General features: G+C 42.9%; 1 protein-coding gene across 9 annotated transcripts in view; it reads right to left on the bottom strand.

Moving 5' to 3' along the window:
- LOC109898093 (exocyst complex component 2) overlaps positions 1 to 14,565 on the bottom strand; it is a 101,195-nt gene that overhangs the window by 84,614 nt on the left and 2,016 nt on the right. The window contains exon 2 of one of the 9 annotated variants that reach the window (XM_020492885.2): positions 14,357 to 14,445. The exons of 7 other annotated variants lie outside the window; for them this stretch is intronic. The gene's annotated coding sequence lies outside the window, so the exon portion shown is untranslated. The remainder of the gene's footprint in view (positions 1 to 14,356; positions 14,446 to 14,565) is intronic. One more of the 9 variants, XM_031833603.1, reaches the window with a different exon arrangement.

The raw sequence follows: 14,565 nt of genomic DNA, 5'->3' as shown, positions 1-14,565 counted from the left end.
TACCTAGAGGAGGTACATGTAATGTGTATGTAATAATGGGGGAGAACATAGACAGTAAAACACCAATCACCTGCGTAGATGATATGCCAATGTGGAAGAGAAATGACACAGGCCAGATACAATTCTGGAAGAAATGTGCAACTATTAGCCTAAGCCTATCAAAAAGGAGGATAACAGGATAGATGTGTTATGAATGGATGTGAGAATATCTAAAAAAGCCAGTATGAGGGTTTTTTACATTTTTCGCTAACACATGTGGCAATAAATTGCTGCCAGGTCCAGTTGAAAACCTAACTGCTTTGCAAACACTAAATCCAAAACACGTTCCCCACAAACAAGGCAGGAATTCACACGGAACAGAGCAGACAAGCAACCAGGGGTGACGCAGCAGATTTGTGGCAACATCATCTCAGAGCATACGTGTAGGCTTGTTGAACAAATCTTTCTATACACTTTATACACTTTTAGTTAAGAGCTTGTTGTGTAAAGAGATGGGGGTCTGTTAACTCAAATAAAGAATAGGAATATTTGTCACATGCTTCGTAAAAAACAGGTGTAGACAAATAGTGAAATGCTTACGTGTACTTTTCCAACAATGCAGAGTTGAAGATGAAAAACAAATACTATTTATATAAAATTTTTCCGTGACAAGGAATAAATACACAGTGAATACGAATAACAATAATGAGTAATAACATGGCTGTATACAGGAAGTACCAGTACCAAGTCGATGTGCAGGGGTATGAGGTAATTGAAGTGCCTTCAGAAAGTCAATGTAGTGGATCACATATCTGTGTCCCCATGTTAAAGCTTTTTGGGTACAAAGAAAATAGCATAAATCAAAGTAGCGAATCCTTCGGAGCATTTAATTGATTATTGACTGACGAGGTTGAGGTTAGGGAGGGAGCGAAGACAGAGCAATACTCTAAAACCCCTCTGAAAAGCAGTGTCCTTCCTTGACTTATTCCACATGTTGCTGTTTTAAAGCCTGAATTTTCTCTCACCCATCTACACACGTTACCCCATAATGCATTGTTTCCCAAATTCGGTCTTCGGGGGCCCCAAGAGGTGCACATTTACGTTTTTGCCCTAACACTACACAGCTAATTCAAATGATCAAACCCTGATGATTAGTTGATTATTTGAATCATCGGTGTAGTGATAGGGCATGAAAAAAAACTTTAAAAAAAACATGCACCCCTTGTGGTCCAGAGGACCGAGTTTGGAAACCCTGCCATAACGACTAAGTGCAAACACATTTTTAGAAATTGTAGCAAATTTATTGAAAAGGAAGTACAGAAATATCTAATTTATTGTACAGTACATAAGTACTCACACCCCTGAGTCAATACACGCTAGAATCACCTTTGGCAGCTGCGAGTCTTTCTGGTTAAGTCTAAGAGCTTTGCACACCTGGATTGTAAAAAAATAAAAATATTCAAGCTCTGTCAACCCAGTCAACTACAGCCCCATCAATGTAGTCCACAATCATCTCCTTTGTCTTGCTGACATTGAAGGAGACGCTGTTGCCCTGGTCCACACTGCCAGGTCTCTGAACTTGCTATAGGCTGCCTCATCGTAGTCCGTGATCAGACCTACCACCGTAGGTCGTCAGTGTCGTCAGCAAACTTGATTTAGGGTGTTGGGAGTCATGCGCGGCCACGCAGTCATGGGTGAACACTGAGTCCAGGAGGGGACTAGGCACACACCCTTGACTCAAAGGGGATGTAACTTAAGTAGCATAACCCCCGCTGTCTTGTGCTTGTCAGAGGAAATTTAGGAGCAGGGGCATCTGACATGGAGAAGATAAGAGGTTAACAAGCCCCTCATCTGTCATTCATCTAGCCCATATGTTTAGGGTGGGAGTCAGAGTGGAGGGGGAATGTGTGTCTTCTTCTCCATAACATGTCTACGACTGTTGTGTTACCTCAACAGGAGTGATTCTATCCCTGTCTTGGGAATACATGCGGACACACACACACACACACACGAGGCTGGGCAGAAGGACAGCTCTGCTCGGTTGCGTGCGAGGGGCCGAGCTGGCGCTGTGTGGTCTGTGTGTATGCGAGAGAGCATGTGGAGGGATCTGTGCTGCGGAGAGGTCTGGGTAGTGTGTGTGTGTGTGTATATATATATACATATGTGTGGTCTGGGTGTGTGGTCTCTGGCTCGGGCCTGGGGAGAGCCTGTTGACGGCTGGGATGAGAAAAGAGCTGCAGTGTTTACTTTACTCTGGGGGCCATGCATGGACATGGGAACACAGCCCAAACCCCTCCGCTCTGTAACACACACACCCCTGTCACTGGAAGTAAGGGGTCTAAGTCCGAACCATGAAAAATGTCCCCAGACCATTATTCCTCCTCCACCAAACTTTACATACGGCACTTTGTATTGGGGCAGGAAGTGTTCTCCTGGCATCTGCCAAATCCAGATTTGTCCGTCGGACTGCCAGATGGTGAAGCGCAATTCATCACTCGAGCGAACGTGTTTCCACTGCTTCAGAGTCCAATGGCGGCGAGATTTACACCACTCCAGCAGACGCTTGGCATTGCACATGGTGATCTTAGGCTTGTGTGCGGCAGCTCGGCCATGGAAACCCATTTCCTGAAGCTACAGACAAACAGTTCTTGTGCTGACGTTGCTTCCAGAGGCAGTTCGGAACTCGGTAGTGAGTGTTGCAAACGAGAATAGACGACTTCTACATGCTACGGGCTTGAGCACTGGGCAGTCCCGTTCTGTGAGCTTGTATGGCCTACTATTTCGCGGCTGAGACATTGTTGCTCCTAGACGTTTCCACTTCACAATAGTAGCACTTACAGTTGACCGGTGCAGCTCTAGCAGGGAAGAAATCTGACGAACTGACTTGCTGGAAAGGTGACATCCTATGATGACGCCAACTTGAAAGTCACTGAGCTCTTCAGTAAGGCCTTTCTACTGCCAAAGCTTGTCTATTGAAATTGCATGGCTGTGTGCTCGATTTTATACACCTGTCAGCAACGAGAGTGGCTGAAATAGCTGAATCCACTCATTTGAAGGGGTGACATACTTTTGTATATATAATTTGAATTTACATGACTTTATTTATTTGACAAATGCTCTAGGGGGCATTACAGGACCCTATTTTGACTTGTGGCAGCAGCCTACAATGAGAATCACCTAGAAGCCAAGGTAGGCTTCCCAAGTACACAGCACTGTTTTAACAGTTCACTTAAAGTCATATACAGTACCAGTCAAATGTTTGGACACACCTACTCATGCAACAGTTTCTTTATTTTTTACATTGCAAAATAATAGTGAAGACATCAAAACTATGGACATATGGACATGGACATCAAAACATATGGAATAACATAGCAACCAAAAGTGTTAAACAAATCAAAATATATTTTATATTTGAGATTTTTCAAAGTAGCCACAGTTTGCCTTTATAAACAGCTTTGCACACTTGGCATTCTCTCAACCAGACTCGCGAGGTAGTCACCGGGAATGCATTTAAATTAACAGGTGTGCCTTGTTAAAAGTTAATTTGTGGAATTTCTTTCCTTCTTAATGCGTTTGAGCCAATCAGTTGATTTGTGGAATTTCTTTCCTTCTTAATGCGTTTGAGCCAATCAGTTGTTTTGTGACTAGGTAGGAGTGGTATACAGAAGATAGCCCTATTTAGTAAGATACCAAGTCCATATTTTGGCAAGAACAGCTCAAATAAGCAAAGAGAAACGAAAGTCCATCATTACTTTAAGACATGAAGGTCAGTCAACGCAGAACATTTCAAGAAAATTGAACGTTTCTTTAAGTGCAGTCGCAAAAACCATCAAGAGCTATGATGAAACTGGCTCTCATGAGGACCGCCACAGGAAAGGAAGACCCAGAGTTACCTCTGCTGCAGAGGATACGTTCATTAGAGTTAACTGCACATCGGATTGCAGCCCAAATAAATGCTTCAAAAACGTCAAGTAACAGACACATCTCAACATCAACTGCTCAGAAGAGACTGCATGAATCAGGCCTTCATGGTCGAATTGCTGCAAATATACTACTAAAAGCCTAGACACACGAGCAATGGACATTAGACCAGTGGAAATATGTTAGTCAGTCTAATAAGTCCAAATTTGAGATTTTGGTTTGAAACGCAGAGTCTTTGTGAGACGCAGAGTAGGTGAACGGATGATCTCCGCATGTGTGGTTCTCACCGTGAAGCATGGAGGTGGTGTTGTGATGGTGTGGGGGTGCTTTGCTGGTGACGCAGTCTGTGATTTATTTAGAATTCAAGGCACACTTAACCAGCATGGCTACCACAGTGTTCTGCAGTGATACACCATCCCATCTGGTTTGTGCTTAGTGGGACTATCAATTGTTTTTCCAACAGAACAATGACCCAACACACCTCCAGGCTGTGTAAGGGCTATTCGAGTGCTGCATCAGATCACCTGGCCTCCACAATCACCCGACCTAAACCCAATTGAGTTGGTTTGGGATGAGTTGGACCGCAGGGTGATGGAAAAGCAGCCAACAAGTGCTCAGCATGTGGGAACTCCTTCAAGACTGTTGAAAAAGCATTCCAGGTGACGCTGGTTGAGAGAATGCTAAGCGTGTGCAAAGCTGTCATCAAGGCAAAGGGTGGCTACTTTGAAGAATATAAAATATATTTTGATTTGTTTAAAATTTTTTGGGTTACTACATGATTCTATATGTGTTATTTCAAAGTGTTGATGTCTTCACTATTATTCTACAATGTAGACAATGGTAAAAATAAAGAAAAACCCTTAAAATGAGTAGGTGTGTCCAAACTTTTGACTGGTACTGTAAATGGCACTCTCGGTCAGTTTCTTCTGATCATTCTTGTTGTTAAATCCTGTGTTGTTTATCAAACATCTGCCTACTCATTGGCCACATGACTAGTGCTTAAGCATTCTCTCCCTCCCTTTCTCCCTCGCTTCCTCCCTTCCTGCTTACGTTCTAATTGGGCTAAAATGGCAGGTTTATTTTACTTGGAGAGGGACTTCTAAACAAAGTGACTGCCCCTCCTCTATTTGGTAACTCTGTCACCCCAGAGCCTAGGACTGAGCAATAGAACCAGAGCTAACAAGCTCAGGGAGAAAGGAGCTCTCTGGCTAGGCAAGACTGTAGCCTTGCGTTCCAAATGGCACCCTATTCCTAATATATTTTGACCAGAGCCCTATAGTTGTGCACTAGCCTATAGGGAGTTGGGTGCCATTTTAAACACAGCTGCAGAATGGGCTGAATATGAGGAATGGCTTGCTTCATAGGAAGTATACTGTATATTTATACTATAACAGATGAAAATCATATAAGCCTAGGCCCTAGGACATTTACTACAGCACACATTAAACAATATATACCCCACACTCACAATGCCAGGACACTGTTCTATTTCAGAAAGAGGCATATGGAAGCTACACAGATAGCACAATGTTCTGAGAACCATATGTTTCTTTATTGGAATTTCAGCATAACATTTCCTACAGGTTTCCTCAAGGTTCTATTTAAAGTAATGTTCTCAAATTGTTCTGAGAACGTTAAGAAACAACATTCTTCTGTGGGAATATCTATTTAAAGTCATGTTTTTAGAACATTAAGAAAACTTTCCATAAAAACCACAATATTTCTTTTTTGTAACGTTCAAAGGACATTCTAAGAATGTTATTTTAAAAAACAGAGTTTTGTTGACGCTGAGAATGGAATCGATCTTCCATCTTTAAGTGTGTTCAGGTGTGTTGGCCGCACCCACTAATTTGCCACACTTGATCTTAATGATTGCTTGATTCCGTTCTCAAAATGTTAATAACGCCTCCCTGGAAAACTTTCAGGGAATCCCAGTAAAACGTTCTCGGAACCTCCCTGCAACCAAAAAAATGTAGGCTTCCAGAACAGGCGAATTTTCATTTCCGTTGTCATAACGTTTAAAGAACATTCAGTTTTACCGGTCAGGAAACTTATGGCTTCATTCCCAGAACCAAAGGAACACCAAAAACGTATGTCCCCACAACTTCCAAGGCAGTGTGACTGATAATCAGTCTGTCATATTAGCCCCCTCTGAGAGCCTGCAGGGTGGGTTTTAGGGGTTTGGCTGATTTTCCCCTGCTGTTTAGGCTAATGCACTGGATAGAGGGGGGGGGGGGGGGGGGGGGGGGGGGGTATTCACACGAAAAGAGGGTGACTGCCCTTACTGCTCCCAAATGTAGCCCTAAAGTTGTTTATTTAGGTCATCTGTTCCTAAACTTTCAGACTTACAACTTCCAGCATGAGTCCCCCCTCCTGCTACAGAAGGAATGAGTCACTGTGAGAAGGACCTGTGGCGTAGAGGGCGGTTAGAGAGGGTGGAGGAGGGCCAGAGAGGCATCCCCTTGGCTATCAGAGGGATATCCCTGCTGGAGACAGTACTGGGCTCTTCACAAACAAATCCTGATACTCGCTCATGTTACACACATAACTGTCCTGCTCATTCTGAGCCAGATACTGGGTAGTGTAGAGGTCGCCTTTGCTCTGGTCTGAGCTCTATGCTTGTTCTCTTCTCAGCTCCCCATGGGGGAGTGATTGACAGGTGAGAGGGGGTTAGGTTGAGTGTGTGTGTGTGTTATGTGTTATGGTCTGGGCTAGGGGCACAAAGGGACCCTTTCAGACATATCCGTCTGCCCCCCACACTGCCACCCCATCAGTGCTGCTACCACTAAGCCTCTCCCAGTACCCCACGCTAACACTCCAGTCAGCCCCCAACATTAAACAAACACCAGATTCCATCAAAGAGCACCCTCAGTCTGAATACACAGAGCTGGCCAAACATCATGGCCCTGGTATGACTGGCCCTGATCTCTGATCTGACAGACCAGCAATTTAAGAAACCATTCCTCACTCCAAACTCACACCAGAACTCTGACTGAGACTGTTTTGAACTGACTCTCAGTTGCAGACTGGCAGGGGACAGAGAGAATGCTGCCAATAGTTTAACAGAGAGCATCAGTTAGGCTACACTCTGTCGGATTTGTGCATTAAAGGAAAAGGAATGTGATCAATTAAAGTTCAGAAGACTGAACTAGGCTAATACATTGGAACATTTGTGACTCGTTTCAGGAAACTAGGCGTATGTCGCGCGTCACTACTTCACAGGAGAGGCATTTGAATGTTTTTTTGGGGGCAGAAATGCCATCTGGAACATGTGAACTTTCAGGTGCCTTAATAAACAAACTTGTATGCCATCTGTAAATATACATTTTAAATTACAAGCCTAGTTAGTTTAGCCACGGAAATAGGAAGGAACCGCTATCCACGCTGAGAGATGAGTTTGGATTGGTCTGCCATGTAGCACACTTCTGTCTACAACATAAGCTGCTCAGTATCTGTAGGCAATCATTTCTAATGTGTTTTTTATTAAATTTTTATTTAAAGATGCTCTCCACTTTCTGGAGTTTTGAAATCAGTGTAATGTCCAGTGGAAGCAGAGTAATGACAGCTAAGGAGAAAATTCTGGCGTTTGCATATTTGCAATCAGAGGGAGTCGAAACGAGACCACACAAAAGGCTGTTGCATAAAACAGCTGTATCTGGGTTACATCTTCAAACTAAGGTCAACCATGGCATCCATGACAGAGAGGAAGAGGTGTTAATCTATGTATTTGGGTAAGAGATTCTAGCTAGCTACATTTTCAGATATTATACATTTCTAATTTTGTCAGAAAGTAAATTTATTGCAAGTTAAAGCGTACTGTTAGCTAGCTATCTCAGAGCTATTTGCATTGCTAGTTATAGCCTAATGCTTGCTAGCTAGCTGGCTGTATCCTGTGGTAGCTAGCTAACATTCATAATGTTACTACCATGCATGAATCTGCTGGTAGCTAAAATGAACCAACTAGGTCCAATGTTAGCTAGCTAGCACAGGATACAGCCAGCTAGCTAGCTAACATTGAACCTAGTTGGTTAATTTTAGCTACCAGCAGATTCATGCATGGTAGTAACATTATGAGTTGGGATTATGGTTCATTGTTTAGCTAGCTAGCTACATGTCTAAACAAAAGACTCCACTATGTAAGTAACCATTTCACTGTACCGTTTACACCTTCTGTATCCTGTGCATGTGACAAACTTTGATTTGATATAGTGTGTATTTACCAGAGACGGGAATGTGAAGAACAACATGACCTGCGCCAAAGTCATATTAGGATATAACATTAGGCCTACGAGACAGTATCCAATTTCTAAAATTCTGCGGTAGAGTACACTGCTTTCATCACACACAACCATAAGCTATTTTCTGTAATTAGCTCACCATTAACTTGTAAATAATAATATTGTAAGTTTATTTTTCTGTAATAATGAAAACAATTTAGCTAAAGTTAAGACAGGTGTCAGCTTATGACATGGTCATTATTTGAACCGGGTAGTCAGCTAGCTATCTAACAAGCTAGAAACAAACCAAAACATCATTTAGAAAAGTAACTTTTAGTTGCTTAGTTTGCTGGATTGACATATACTAAACACATTTTTAAACGGGTGGGTTTATTGGGTGTTAAAATACACCGTTATGCTATTCTGGGGCACCAGGCTGCTTATGTCATGTAGCTTGTCTTTTTTTAGTTGATACATTTTCACAACGACAAGTTTGATGTCGGATGAAGAATGTTCATGATGTGACTGCGAAAACTGTCTACAGACATGTCGATAGACGTAGTATACATCAGGCTTTAGTCTTGAACTCTTTGGTTGTTCAGTACAATACCGTACTCACTTTGTTTAACACCTGGCCTCACATGTGAACCCTTAAAGAGATGGGTGGAGCTAAGGCTTAAGAGGTGGTGAAGGATGCTGAATGGATGTAGACAAAGAAGAGCTCTCCAGTAGGTATACCAAAACATTCAAGGGCCATTTTTTAAAAGAGCGTTTACAAGTTTTAATCAAATTTCAATACCGATATTACTTTCCCATTGTTCCTCAACTGTAGTGTATGATATACCATTTTCTATCTCTGAGTCTCTACTTTTATCCAATGTAAAAAAACACAATTTCAGGAGTCCTACCCTCACATCACACCCATTGGCTGTGCTGCTCATGCCTTGAATCTGCTCCTCAAGGACATCATGGCACTGAAAACAATGGATACACTCTATAAGAAAGCCAAGGAAATGGTTAGGTATGTGAAGGGTCATCAAGTTATAGCAGCAATCTACCTCACCAAGCAAACTGAGAAGAAGAAGAGCACCACATTGAAGCTGCCCAGCAACACCCGTTGGGGTGGTGTGTCATCATGTTTGACAGTCTCCTGGAGGGGTAGGAGTCTCTCCAAGAAATGGCCATGTCACAGTCTGCCAATATGGACAGCACCATCAAGAGGATCCTCCTGGATGATGTATTTTGGTAGAGAGTGGTAAGCAGCCTGAAACCTATAGCAGTAGCCATTGCATGGATTGAGGGAGACAATGCCATCCTGTCTGATGTTCAGACTCTGCTTGCAGATGTAAGAAAATAAATCTGTACTGCCCTGCCCACTTCACTGTTGCTCCAAGCAGAGGAAACTGCAGTTCTGAAATACATCAAAAGGCGTGAGGACTTCTGCCTTAAGCTCATACACGCCGCAGTGTACATGTTGGACCCCAAGTATGCTGGCAAGAGCATCCTGTCTGGTGTAGAGATCAACAAGGCCTATGGTGTCATCACCACCGTGTCTCGCCACCTTGGCCTGGATGAGGGCAAGGTTCTTGACAGTCTGGCGAAGTACACTTCCAAGCAAGGGCTTTGGGACGGAGATGCAAAGTCATACCAATATATCTCATCAGCCACCTGGTGGAAGGGACTTTGTGGATCTGAGGCTCTTTCCCCTGTTGCCTCCATCATCCTCCAAATCCCACCAACATCAGCCGTCTCAGAGCGTAACTGGTCCTTGTTTGGGAACAAACACACCAAAGCATGCAACAGGCTGACCAATACAAACATTGGTGGCCATCCGGGCAAATTTTAGGCTTTTTGAGCCATACAACGAGCCATCCTCAACAAGGTTGGAAAGTGACAGTGAAGATAAGGCCTCAGTCTGATGTTCAAGAGGTGGACATTAAAAAGGTCCACAGAGAAGACATGGAAGCCTGAGAGGAAGACAACAAAAGCTTTAGCTTCCAGACTACCATTTTACAGATGCTTGCTGAAAATGTTTTGGGAGATGCGATGGATCATTGGGGATCATTTAATATTCCCTTTATTTTGTTGTTCAGTGAAATCATCCCATGTGAAGAGTCAAATCATTTAATTAAAAGTTCAATTTGTAACTAAATCGATTTTTTATTTCTATTGGAAGGATTTAATCATTTGCAATTATGTCTATTTATGATAAATATTTTACCTTATGTTTCACTCTCCATATGATATGGTAGATATATATGCAATGCAACAAAAAAAATCTACATTTAAAATGGTATTAATATTCATTTGCATATATTCCCATGGAAATGTTCCGCCTCTGAATATTCCCCAAAATGTGCAACCCTAAAAAAGGCAGGCATAAGCTACAGATAATGAACACAATTGCATTTTATGGATGGCATTTCAATGCACAGATATATCATGAAGAGATCCAGAAGCCCATTGTCATGCCATCACTTCATGTTTCAGCATGATATTGCATGGCCCCATGTCACAAGGATCTGTACACAATTCCCAGAAGCTGAAAATGTCCCAGTTCTTCCATGGCCTGCATATTCATTAGATACAGTATGTCACCTATTGAACATGTTTGGGATGCTCTGGATCGGCGTGTATGACAGCGTGTTCCAGTTCCCGCCAATATCCAGTACCGCCGCACAGCCATTGACGAGGAGTGGGACAACATTCCATAGGCCACAAACAGCATGATCAACTGTATGCGAAGGAGAAGTGTCGCACTACAAGAGTCAAATGGTGGTCACACCAGATACTGACTGGTTTTCTGATCCACGCCCCTACCCATTTTTAAAGTATCGGTGACCAACAGATACCTATATATGTATTCCCAGATCGAATCCCTGAGCTGACAAGGTAAAAAGTTGTTCTGCCCCTGAACAAGGCAGTTAACCCACTGTTCCTAGGCCATCATTGTAAATAAGAATTTGATCTTAACTGACTTGTCTAGTTAAATAAAAGATTAAATAAAAAAAATAGCAGTGGTATTCATATTTTTGAGCAGAGAGACATTATTCGTTGTCAAATTCATTGGCCAGTCAGCACTTCTCAGCCAACTGTAATACAGGACAGTAAGAGAGTAACCAATCCCAACGCAGTACAGTGAAAGATCTAGGAGAGGATCAGAATGGAGAAATAAGGGGTCCGGCGTCCGGGTTTAGTTCTCTCTATCCCCTCTGTCTCACTCTCTTCTCCCGTTTGTTGTCCTTTGGCCAGTTCTCTGTTTGTTGGTCTCAAATTGGACTTTTAAGATCTAACTTCTCCTCTCAGAATCCTGGCTAAATAAACCGAATTTGAAATGTGGGCGCATGAATGCAGGCTGATGTTTATAGAGGGCTTAGGATGTGGAGACAGACAGCCATAGAATGAGATTCCACGGGGAGTCAGGGTTTAAACCTTGGTAATGCCGTGTCACAAGTACAGTAACTAATATTTACATACAAAGACATGGCTCATGATGAGCGTGAGAACAAGGACTAGGGACCGAATACCAGGACGTTTACTCAGAGCATGCGTGGAACAACTGGCAAGTGTTGTCAATTACATGTTCAACCTCTCCCAAACAGAGTCTGTAATACCTACATGTTTCAATCAGACCACCATAGTCCCTGTGCCCAAGAAAGCGAAGGTAACCTGCCTAACTGACTACCGTCAGTAGCCACCATGAAATGCTTTGAAAAGCTGGTCATGGCTCAAATCAACACCATCATCCCGGAAACCCTAGACCCACTCCAATTCATGGGTCCTCAGGTCCTCAAAAAGTTATACAGCTGCACCATCGAGAGCATCCTGACTGGTTGCATCACTGCCTGGTATGGCAACTGCTCGGCCTCCGACCGCAAGGCACTACAGAGGGTAGTGAGTACGGCCCAGTACATCACGTGGGCCAAGCTTGCTGCCATCCAGGACCTCTATACCCGGCAGTGTCAGAGGAAGGCCCAAAATATTGTCTAAGACTCCAGTCACCAAAGTCATAGACTGTTCTCTCTGCTAGCGCAAGCGGTACCATAGTGGCAAGCGGTACCAGAGCACAAAGTCTAGGTCCAAAAGGCTCCTTAACAGCTTCTACCACCAAGCCATAAGACTGTTGAACAACTGATCAAATGGCCATCCGGCCTATTTACATTGACACCACCCCACCCTTTTGTTTTCACACTGCTACTACTACTCACTGTTTATTATCGATGCATCTATGAAAATGGGCAGGGTATATGCACATGTTTAATTTAACCTTTATTGAACTAGGCAAGTCAGTTAAGAACAAATTATTATTTACAATGACTGCCTACCCCGGCCAAACCCGGAAGACACAGGGCCAATTGTGCGCCGCCCTATGGGACTCCCAATCACGGCCGGGTGTGACACAGCCTGGATTCGAATCAGGAACTGTAGTGACAGTGCCTTAGACCACTGCGCCCCTCGGGCAGTGTGTAGTATAGTATTCTACAGTTTACTTAAGGATTCTTTAGTAAGTACTCACTGTGGGAAAGGCGGGACGACAGGGGTGAGAGAGAAGTGCCACTCCAAAAACATTGCCCGCATCAACCTTTCCCCCACCAGCCTAACCCTATAGCAGGGTCTCCCAATGTCAGCCCTGGGGGCCCCCCCTGGGTGCACATTTTGGTTTTTGCCCTAGCACTACACAGCTGATTCAAATAATCCAAGCTTGATGAGTTGGTTATTATAATCAGCTGTGTAGTGCTAGGGCAAAAGGACAGAGTTTGGGAAACCCTTCCTTAAAGCAGAAACCACTGATGAGAAAGTGACACAAAAATATAACCCGCCACTGCATTCCACCAAAACAAACAAGCAGGGGCCGGCCCCGGCCACCCAACATTTTCAATTAGAGCCAGAGAGAGGGCAGGAAACAGCCCTGTGTCCCCTGCAGGGAAATGGGTGGAAGTCAGGAGTGAGGCGAGGGGTCTTCAAGGCTCCAACCAGAGAGAGGCTCAGCGACAGCTTAGCACTAATTTCCTGTGATATCATTGTGTGATTAATACACAGCATACATACATACATACATACATACATACATACATACATACATACATACATACATACATACATACATACATACATACATACACACACACATGGTGGAAAAAGTTGCAGAAAATGTAATAAAACATTTTTTTTTGTAATTTAAATAATCCCTCAAAATAATACAGTAGGCCTTATTGATATAGGCTTGCACACCCACACTAAAATATTTCCAGTAAAACGTACAGCAAGTTACTGAAATGTATTGTAATCCATTTTAGGATAATCCATTTTACAGTGCCAAAAATGTTACGGTAACCTCATTTATAGTACATTACTGGAATTACCCATGCTGCGGCATATTACCCAGTGTTCTTTGCAAGTTTTCATTTTTCACATTTACATAGAAATGTTGGTCATTTAGTAGGCGCTCATGTCCTTAGCAACTTACAGTCAGTGCAATCAATCAAGGTTGATAAAACATGTAAAAAAACAAACATTACAGTCATAGTCAGTGTTTTCCAATAAGGCCGGCTGTCGGCTAATCAGAAGGTTACTGACTCATTTTAAGTCAGCTACATTTTCTACTACTTTTCCTTTAAAAAGTTTCAAATTGCTAGTCCGTCAAGCCTTATCCTGCTAGAATGAATCATATGCATCTTCTAGTGATCTATTGATGGAATAGGCGCCTGTCAGTCAAAGTGAGAGTGCTTACTTTGGATTTAAACTTGTCAACTGCCTTCCCACCTTTGGGACAATGACTCCCTTTGTTAGGACAGAGACATTGGCATTTTGTCATTATATACAGATCGCTCGTCGCTTTTTTTCTTCTTTTTTTTTTTTTTTACACAGAGGGAGAGAGCATGATGCTTGTGAATTTGCACATCCCATTTAATGTAGGCCTAAGTGGTAACGATGAGTCGAAATCCACAAATTAGCCTAAATATTGTTTTCAGACACATTCGGGTTATTTCCTTTTGCGTGTTTCACATAGCCTACTATGCGACACGACTCTGCGTGGCTGGCTATTTACTCTGCGTTGGTTGACAATCATGTGATTAATCCATAAGGGCATACACAAAATGCAAGAATAACAGATCCTTTAATAAAAGCACAGACAGGGGGAAAACACTGAGAAGTACCTATATTACTGTTAGTCTTCATTTTCCAGTTGTTGTTTAACATACTGTATTCCTAGGTGTGATAACAGCAGAGCTTACGTTTCATTAAGCGTGTGATACCTTAAGCCGTAGAGAAGGAAGGTTCAAAGCTGCCTGTTCAGTCTCTCTCTCCTTGCCCACTGCTCCACCTGAAACAGCACACCCGTGTGCAGTATTTGAGGATACACACACATCAACATCTATGCGCTGACCTTTCACCTCTGAGGGTAACACAGTAGGGGGTAATGTTTCTCTACCAATAACATGAC

This window comes from Oncorhynchus kisutch, linkage group LG10 (genome assembly GCF_002021735.2).
Source record: "Oncorhynchus kisutch isolate 150728-3 linkage group LG10, Okis_V2, whole genome shotgun sequence".
Taxonomy (NCBI): Eukaryota; Metazoa; Chordata; class Actinopteri; order Salmoniformes; family Salmonidae; genus Oncorhynchus; species Oncorhynchus kisutch.
Note: the sequence above shows the minus strand (reverse complement) of the source record. Positions and strands in the feature narration are given on the sequence as shown.